General features: G+C 36.7%; 1 pseudogene; it reads right to left on the reverse strand.

The window, feature by feature from the left end:
- Window positions 1-7,258: 7,258 nt before the first annotated feature.
- On the reverse strand, window positions 7,259-9,008 carry LOC118905369 (annotated as a pseudogene).
- Window positions 9,009-10,082: the final 1,074 nt, after the last annotated feature.

Here is a 10,082-nt window from a genome sequence, read left to right on the forward strand (position 1 = left end):
TACATTGAATCTATCTCTTTATTTATTAAAGCATTTATCCATTCATTCAACAAATGTGTATTCAGTTTTCATTAGGTGTCTGACAATATTCTCTGTGCTGGAAAGACAGCATTGGATAAAACAAATAAAAGTCCCTGGCTTCCTAGAGTCTACATTTGATGGGAGAGAGGAGAAAACAATAAACAAATAAGTATTTCTAAATACATAGTGCTTCAGAAGATAATTAGATTGGTGCTCTAGAAAGAAACAGAGCAGACTAAGGGAGATTGGGAGGACTGGGGTGTATAATTTTACATATAGGGATCAGAGGAGGCAACTCTGAGAAAATGACCTTGAACAAAGTCTTGAAGGACGTCAAGAAATGGGCCAATGCAAATACACGGGAGGAGAGCAGGCCAGGCAGAGGCCATAGCAAGTGCAAAGGCTCCGGGGCTTATTTAAGAACAGAGAGGAGGCCAGTGGTGCCAGAACAGAGTGAACAGATGGAAAATAATTGTTAGCATGATACTTCAGATAAACTCATAGTTTTGGAAATTAAATTGAATACAAGTCGAATTTTCCTCACTCTCCCAGCTCAGTTTCAGGTTTGTTAAGAACATGTGCTAAAATTTATCATTTTATATTAACAAATACTTCATAGCAACCAGTAGCACTGGTTCTCTCAAGTATACGGGTTAAATTAACTAGAATAATTCAAAGCCGTTCTTTCCATCATAGTCATCTCCTAGCAAGTTGATCAACTGTCTGTTATGATTCTCCCTAATCACCACAACTACGGGGACATTATCAGTGTGAGCTGGGTGTGTATTACAAAGTAGGAATATAATGCTAAGACTTCAGCATCCTGACCAAGGGTAATTAAAATTTCTTTTCAAATAAAGCAATAATCTTCAGAGAGCTTATAAAAAAGCCTGGCAACATCTTCCAACTTGTCAATAAATATATACTTTTTATAGTCTGGCTTTTCTATTTTTAATTGGCATGCTTTAAGGGAAACACCCAAGTCATATCTTTTGAGTGGGGAAATTAATTATTGATTTGCCTCTAGGCAAATAACTTCATTAATCTTGTGTGCTAAGTGCCTGGTTAGTTTAAGAAATTGAATGTAGAAACTCATTTCTTGTTCAAAAATTTTGTGATTCACCTCAGTTACCAAAACAGATTACATGTTGGGAAAATAATAAATAGGTTTTAATATGGAAAAAGCGTATACTAATAATCAATAACATCAATAGCAAAGCCTCACTGAAAAGCCAGAGCTGCAACCTCGTGTTAATGGATGATGTTACAGAGAAATGACTTTTCCATTGAAGTTTTCCTCAAGTAAACTGCTGATTTAGGACTGCTCATCTGTATAGAGAGATTAAGTAAATCAAGATGGAAATAATAGAACTTCTTATAACCCCATTTCAGTGGAAAGGTTAATTTTCACTTTATTGGTTAAATCTAGTGTGTGTACCTGTTCCTGTTATTAAATTACATACAAATGCAATCTGATGCTATCATCATAACAGTTTTTGGGGGCAGGTATTATTATCCCCATTTTACACATAGGGAAATTGAGGCTCCGGGGTAGCCGGACCTTCCCAAGATCATACATATAGAAAGTGGCAGAACCTCTTACGAGATTCTATACAATTTTCTTGTGCTTATATATCACTGTATTGTTAATTATATTACAACTAGTGTTATTCCTAAAAAGACTATTGTTTCTTAGTCTTCGAGTATTGTTATTATTACTATCAATATTATTATTAAAAGTTAGACCTGTCATTTAGATATTTTGTTTATGTAATTTTTAGGTAAACAGCTTCCAAATAATATTTATATGGTTAATTATTTTTTAAAGGTCCACTTAAATTAGCAAATTCTTAATTCATAATATATGTGCAGTATAAAAACTACTAATTCCAACATCTCTGTGAGTGTGTTCATATTTTTTATTTTTATTATGAATCATATTTTTCTTCTTCTCTTCATGTCTCAGTTTTGATTTTATATCAGTCACTGTGAATGAAACAATAGTTGAGACTGAAATTTGGTGATATTTTCAATAGAAACAGCTCCCCTTTCTTTGCCAGACATCTAAAGTAAAGTCCTGTGGTTCTAAAATTGATAAATCTATTCCATCTAAAATCCTGCTAAATGATATACAGGAATAAAGACGCAGACCTACTAGAGAATGGACTTGAGGACACGGGGTTGGGGGAAGGGTAAGCTGGGACAAAGTGAGGGAGTGGCATGGACATATATACACTACCAAATGTAAAATAGATAGCTAGTGGGAAGCAGCCGCATAGCACAGGGAGATCAGCTCGGTGCTTTGTGACCACCTAGAGGAGTGGGATAGGGAGGGTGGGAGGGAGGGAGACGCAAGAGAGAAGAGATATGGGAACATATGTATATGTATAGCTGATTCACTTTGTTATAAAGCAGAAACTAACACACCATTGTAAAGCAATTATACTCCAATAAAGATGTTAAAAAAATAATGATATATGAATGAGAAGACAGAGGTGTCAAGAGAAGCAGAAGAGAAAAGGGAAAGATGAGAATTACTAATTATTTTTAAATAACAGAAGAGGAAAGACAAAGGATGATAATAGTCATCATAATACAAATACTTATGAACAGTCACCATACAGAGGGAACTGTGTATACTTTACAAGCATCATATATATATATATATATATATATATATATATATATATATATTTTTTTTTTTTTTTTTTTTTTTTTTTTTTTACAAAGTAGGCAATGAAGGTTTAAGGAAACTATGTGCCCAAAGATACAGATAGACAGTGACTGAATCAGAATTTGAACTGAAGGCTGTCTGATGCCAAAGTATATACTTTTACCAGTGTAATATACTGCCTTCCTAAAACTCTAATGAATCCTTTGAGATAGCCTTAGCTCTAGCAGTTACAATCAGTGGTGTAGATTTAGAGGGCAATGTTACACACAGTATCATTTCAGTAAAAGCAAAGATCCTGCTGATGTCTGGTACATGTATTTACACTGGCTTTACAATATTAGATTACATTTTTATACTTGGAAAAAGCTATCAAACTGTCTAAGAAACAGTATCTGTTTCATTATTTACTTTTTATTAATAACTAAACTCTTTAAAGGAAATGCTGTTCCCAAAGATTTCAAGCTTTTATAAAGAAAACATAACTAGATGATATGAATTTTCCATGCAAATGGAAGATAAATTTAAAAAGAAACAAACTTCGGTCTAAATATCGGGGGGGGGGGCGAAATTCCTTAAGAAGTCAGCCTTCACTATTAATAACACCAAGAACCAGTTTAGGCCAATGACGGACAACTCAGGTAAGAGAAACTTGTTTTCTCTCCTTATCTTTCACCTACGTCTACCCACACACAATAATGCTTTTGCATCTCACCCTTCTTGCAATTCTCTCTCTCTTTCTCTCTGTGCATGGTAACAATATTTCTTCAATCCAGTGCCTTTCCCTCTTACCCATTCTTCAAGTTCATTATTTTTGCATGACTTTATAATTTCCTAAGTCTCCTCCAAGTCATACTCACTCCTTGTTCAGACCTTCGATCTTTGAGATGTCCGCCAATCCTTGTGTTTGGCAATATGCAGCTTCTAGATCAAACGAGATTAGTAATCATAGATACTTTGAAATCTGTGCATGTGATCAGGTGAACTTTAGAAAGAAACAGATGTGTAGAAATCTGGGAGGAGGTGTAACCCTTTGGAAAATATGAAAATTTTTCAAATTTCAAAATATGAAATTTGAAAAATTTTCATTTGCCAATCTGTTATTCATAGCAACTTCTCCACACAACTTGTAAATTATTGCCAAAGGACTTTATTTCCCTTGGAGATAGCACTTTCTAAATTGTTTAGACGTGATTTGGGCTACTTACCATTTTTATCTGACTTCATTAAATGGAGAACTAATGAGTCAAAGCATCATTATCATTTCTTTCCACCATCATCACAATAAGAGCTGGTAGTTTTCTGGATAAAGGGGTGGAGGGTAGGAAAAAAATATCAGGCAGTATTAGCCTGACCATGGTGTAGGATAAAACAAAGTAGCTTTACTATAAATAATGATACTTAAATACAGTTTCCTTAAATCATTCATCAGCACCATTTTTCTTCAGAGAAAAAATGAACCTTCCCAAAACTGACTCTATAGACATCACAGATTATCCATAGCACAGAGGCAGTAGAACAAAACAACCAAGATAAACAGTAGTACTTACATAAGTGACTTGTTTACACCTGAGTAAGGAAAAATAAAGGTGTTTGTATCCTATTTTAATGTGGTAGTTACAAGTATGCATGGATAGGAAAATGTATTACCCTAAGCCCCAAAGTAACATTTATCACAACTCAGATCCATTTTAGGGAGGCCTGGGGGGTGCAAGTGGTTAAAAGGTGAGAACAGCTCCTGTATGTGCTGTTAATTTAAGAGTGCAACCAGGATCTATAATTACTTCTGAAAAGAACAAGTAGCAACTGAGTGTATTAACTGTCAACAAACATCTGCTAAAAGTGGTAATTAACACCATAAGGCTCATGGAACTCAAGACAGACATCAGATCAGCTATGTAGCACCACAGTAAATGTTTGCTGGGACATCAGACCATCTTAGCCTTGTCTGAAATCTTCCCTAGTTAAATACTCCTGGTTTATAGTCTAAAAAGCCTGCTTCATAAAAGCGTGAGGTGTCAAAGGTCCACACGAGTAGGTGTTTTTAAACACTAAGTTCATTGGAATATTTGCAATGAAATACAAGGGGTCAGGTCTCCAAAAATAAACTAGTAACAGAAAGGGAGAAATAACTAAACAGTCAAAACAGTCATCGCATAATCCATCTTCTAAAGCCCTAATGTAATCTTATCAACGAAACCACTCAGCATCTATTTGCTATTATTTTAAACAACTTTTCAACAGATTGTTAGAATAGAGCTTCAGGGTCCATATTTGAAAGTGGACAGCTACAGTCAGAACAGAAAGAAAAGTCAGGTGACAGTCGACACCCAGTCAGGAAGAGAAGAAAGGGAAAAACTATAAAGAGAGCATAAAAAGTTATTGAATGCAGTCATCAAGTCCACTTTTTATGTCCAGGACATTTCCTGTGTTCAGTATTGAGATGGCTTCCAACAACTCCAGAAAGATCCATCTCTTTTCAGAAAGTCACTCAGGTCTGTGTCACAGTCAGCTGAGAATGCCAGACACTAAGGCCCGCTTTAATGAGACTATTTTCATATGTGTCTGTACATATATGTAATTGGAGGTCTACAGGAGATATACACATAAGTGTTACAGACTAGAAACTGCAGCATGTTGACATGATGTTTGCATCAAATGTTAATTTATATACACTGCTTGAGTTTTCTGTTCAGTTACATTTGTTGCTTCATTTGCATAAAGGTGTAGATGCAAAATTAATATATACTCAACATCATGAGTTAGTTATTAGGGAAGTGCAAATTGAAACTACAATGAGATATTCTCCAGGATGGCTATAATTTAACTAAAATAAAATAAAACAGAAATAAATGTTGGGGAGATTATGGAGAAATGGGAACACACATTGCTGGTGAGGATGTAAAATGGTTTGGCCACTGTGGAATTTGACATTTCCTCCAAAAGTTAAAGATAGAGTTACCATATGACCCAGCAATTCTACTCCTAGGTATATACCCAAGAGAACTGAAAACATATGTTCACACAAAAACTTGTACATGAATGTTCACAGCAATATTAACCATAAGAGCAAAAAGTGGAAACAACTCAAATGTTCATCAGTTGATGAATGAATAAATGAAATGTTCATACAACAGAATATTGTTCAGTCATGAAAAGTAATGAAGTAGTGATACATGCTACAACTTGGATAAATCTTGAAAATATTATATTAAGGTAAAGAACGCAGACACGAAAGGGTACATATTGTATGATTCAATTGACATGAAATGTCTAGATTAGGCAAATCCATAGAGACAGAAAGTAAATCTGTGGTTGCCAGGGGATGGGTGTGGGAAGCATTGGGAGTGGAGTTTATTTTGGGGGGTGGTAGAAGTGTTTGAGGATTAGTGGCAGTAGCTGCACAATAGTGTGAATATATTAAAAACCACAGGAGTGTGTACTTTAAAATGGTTAAAATGATGAGTTTTATGTAATGTGAATTTTATCTCAATTAAAAAAAAGAAGAAATCAAAATATGTACATTTTGTTTCCATGTTATCATTTTCTAAGTCCACTGTGTTTAAATGCTTCCACAGATAATTAAATGCATTCAAAAAGTTAATGTTCAGCTCTCTGATCTGACAAGCAGGATTGCTTCTAGGTACTTCATAATGTTCCAATTCCCAAAAGAATACACTTTACTGAACCTTATAAAATATTTAAAGGGATATAAGACTTTAATATAGAATGTGTTACCTACATAATACTCTACCATGTCATTCATATTCCTCTTGGCAGAGGGCAATCTTCTCCTCAAATATTCCATATAGTCTTAGAAACAGAGGGAAAAAAGGTAAAAATCATGGCCTATTTTCATATAGGTCTAATAGAGTTGGTCAGTATTGTCTCTTCTATGGGATATGCTTTAAAGGAGAGCAATTCAGAATAACTGAGAATTTTCTAAGCAGCCCACTCCAGTTCTTCTTTAGACAGGTACTTTGTTTCCTTTAAATTTTAAATTGTCTTCAAAAAAAAATTTTTTTTTTAGATATATATATTTTTTTAATTTATTTATTTATTTATTTATTTTTGGCTGTGTTGGGTCTTTGTTGCTGCGTGCAGGCTTTCTCTAGTTGCGGTGAGCGGGGGCTACTCTTCGTTTTGGTGCACGGGCTTCTCGTTGCGGTGGCTTCTCTTGTTGTGGAGCACGGGTTCTAGGCATGTGGGCTTCAGTAGTTGTGGCACACAGGCTCAGTAGTTGTGGCTTGCGGGCCCTAGAGCGCAGGCTCAGTAGTTGTGGTGCATGGGCTTAGTTGCTCCGCGGCATGTGGGATCTTCCCGGACCAGGGCTTGAATCTGTGTCCCCTGCATTGGCAGGCGGATTCTTGGCCACTATGCCACCAGGGAAGTCCCCCCACCAAAATTATTTTTTTAATTAAAAAATCAATTTATTGATATGCAAACCAACTGGACCAAACAGGACAAACAGGATAGAAGCAATACTCTAAACAAGCGTTAATTTAAGAGCTCTGATGCCAACCAGGAGGACACCCAAACACAAGTTTAGCATGGGGTTAAGAGTCTTTATGTCTTCTGGTGAAGGCAAAGCCATTTGGTCGGCACTTCATAGGAATATCTTTCCACCAGGTCGTCATCGTAAGGTATGTGCCACGAGTCTCCAGTTGTTTGCACCATGGTGTCAAAGATGAGAATATGCTGAAGAGTTATTTTTGATCCCGGATGCCTACAAACAATTGCCAGCTGATGTCCTTGCTGCCACTTAAATAACAGGCATTGGGTCTTGGCATCAGGAATACAGGCCTTGTGGTCCCACATCAGATCTTTTGTGATAAACTTGCAGTGGTTCCCTGAGTGCAGTGTGGCATACAGAAGGAAAGGCATCCTCTGAGAAGTTGTCAGCAAAAAAAAAAAAGCTGGCTTGCTTTTGCACCTTTTCCATATCATCCTTCCTCCACCAGGAATTCTGCATTAACATATGCTTCCAGCCCGGGACCAGCACTTGAAGATTCTGCTTGGCTAGCTGAGAGACCACATCCAAGAGAACTTGAGACTCACGAGCTTTAGGAAACATTTTGGCAACACTGAGATCATCAATGACAATATCAAAAGGAGGACAGTATTTTACAAAGTTCTGAAATCTCAGGTTCCTGAGGTGTTGTCTTTTTGTATTGGTCACCTCCATCTACATCCCTCATGATTTTTTCCTTGAGAAATTCATACTCTTCTGAACTCAGGTGAATAGACTCTACAGTTTTTCCACAGCCCAAACACTGACCAGTTTGCTGGACTGTGGTGAACTGTCCTTTCCATTGTTCTCCAGGAACACTTTCAAACCATGCTTTTATACTGTGTGCAAATGACTCCCCAGGATATAGCTGATTATTTCTTAGATACAAAAGAATGTCATGTAGTTTGTTTGAATACGATCATCTTTCATGTCTTTTCCAAAATCAAAGAAGGCTTTTAATGTTTCCAACATAGGAAAAATATCATGACCTAACAACTCTTGATACAAATTCCAGGCTACATTTACATCTTGATGAAATAGGGCTCCCTGGATACAGTCACTATAGTCCTTTTTTTAAGGAATCATGACTTCTTTGATGTCCTCTAACAGCAGCAAGGCCTCCCTCCATCTGTCTGTATGGATTAATCCCTGCATGAGAAGAGTGTACGCTCCAGATTCTAAATGCTTTTATCTGGCTTTCATGATTTCATAGACATCAATAATTTCTGATGTCTGCTTATGAAAAACACAGAGATACAAATACTTGACCAGCAAATCATAGCCTACAATACCATTGTTTTTTGCAGCTACCTAGGCCAGCACAGATTTGGCCACATCTACAGAAATATGGCATTTAACCATCTGTGAAATGATCTAATTTTCAAAGTTAGCCTTTTCTTTGAAATCTACCTTAAGTTTATCCCACTCCTCTGAATTCAAAGGTTTTGTCGGCATTTGAATAATGTTCTTCACAGGTGGCAAGACATCCTCTTTACTCAGAGGATTCATCTGTTATCTCCTCTTAGCCTCTCCAGCTGCAAACATGTGGGCAGAATCAGGAGAAACTTGTTTATTACCGCCCTCATCTTTTTTCCTGACATATCTGGCCTTGGCAATCAGCAGATTCATTGCTTTGGTATTTTGTGGAGACACTGTTTTAAGAGAAAACCACTTCTCTTGGTTCCTGATGCCGTAACAGTCTTTGAGAAAGAGAGAGAGAGAAGAGTGACCTGGGCCTAGCCCAAGGTACGGGTTGCTCTTCCAAAGTTTAGGAAAGCTTCGAATACCAGTGAAATAGAAAGTCATTATGCAATTAAATCAGCACCAGATTGTGAGAGACATGCCCCAATCAAAAAGCCCCAATTTCTACAGCATAATTAAGGGATTTGCAGGTAGGGGGCGGAGAATCGAAGCGCAACTTTCTAAAAGATGATTTTCAGCTTCTCACAGACAAATCAAATGCTTTGGGGGCTAGCAGCAACGAAGCTTGGTTGAGTTCTCTCCATTAAACAAGGATATGGGGACATCCAACCTTGGTCACAAGTTCCAGGACCAGGGGACAGAGCAGGAATCCTCTGGTGCCTGTTATATTCCAATCCGCGAACAGCAGCACCCACGTACCATGCAACCATAAACGCGGTGGAAATTCCCAAAAAAAATTTTTTTAAGAATTTTATTATTAGATTTTCTAAATCTTACTAAGACAAAGAATTAAGCATTAAAACATTATCTTAGGGTTAATGAATATACTATTTTTTTGAATTTTATTTTATTTTTCTATACAGCACGTTCTTACTAGTTATCTATTTTATACATATTAGTGTATATCTGCCAATCCCAATCTCCCAATTCATCCCACCACCACCACCCACCGCTTTCCCCCCGTGGTGTCCATACGTTTGTTCTCTACCCCTGTGTCTCTATTTCTGCCTTGCAAACCAGTTCATCTGTACCATTTTCTAGATTCCACATATATGCATTAATATACGATATTCATTTTTCTCTTTCTGACTTACTTCACTCTGTATGACAGTCTCTAGGTCCATCCACATCTCTACAAATGACCGCATTTTGTTCCTTTTTATGGCTAATATTGCATTGTATATATGTACCACATCTTCTTTATCCATTCGTCTGTCAATGGGCATCTAGGTTGCTTCCATGACCTGGCTATTGTAAATAGTGCAGAATACACTATTTTGCTAAGAGTTTAAATTTTAGTTAAACAATAATAGTGATTATTTAACAATTCATTAACAAAGGCCAGAACATTACCCTAGTTTGTGCTTTTGAAAGTCATAGATGAATAGAGTTACTCATGTCATCAAATGAATAGAAATCCAGGTTTACAGTTGTATTGCACACCAAGCTGAAGATACA

This window comes from Balaenoptera musculus, chromosome 12 (genome assembly GCF_009873245.2).
Source record: "Balaenoptera musculus isolate JJ_BM4_2016_0621 chromosome 12, mBalMus1.pri.v3, whole genome shotgun sequence".
NCBI classification, from domain to species: domain Eukaryota; kingdom Metazoa; phylum Chordata; class Mammalia; order Artiodactyla; family Balaenopteridae; genus Balaenoptera; species Balaenoptera musculus.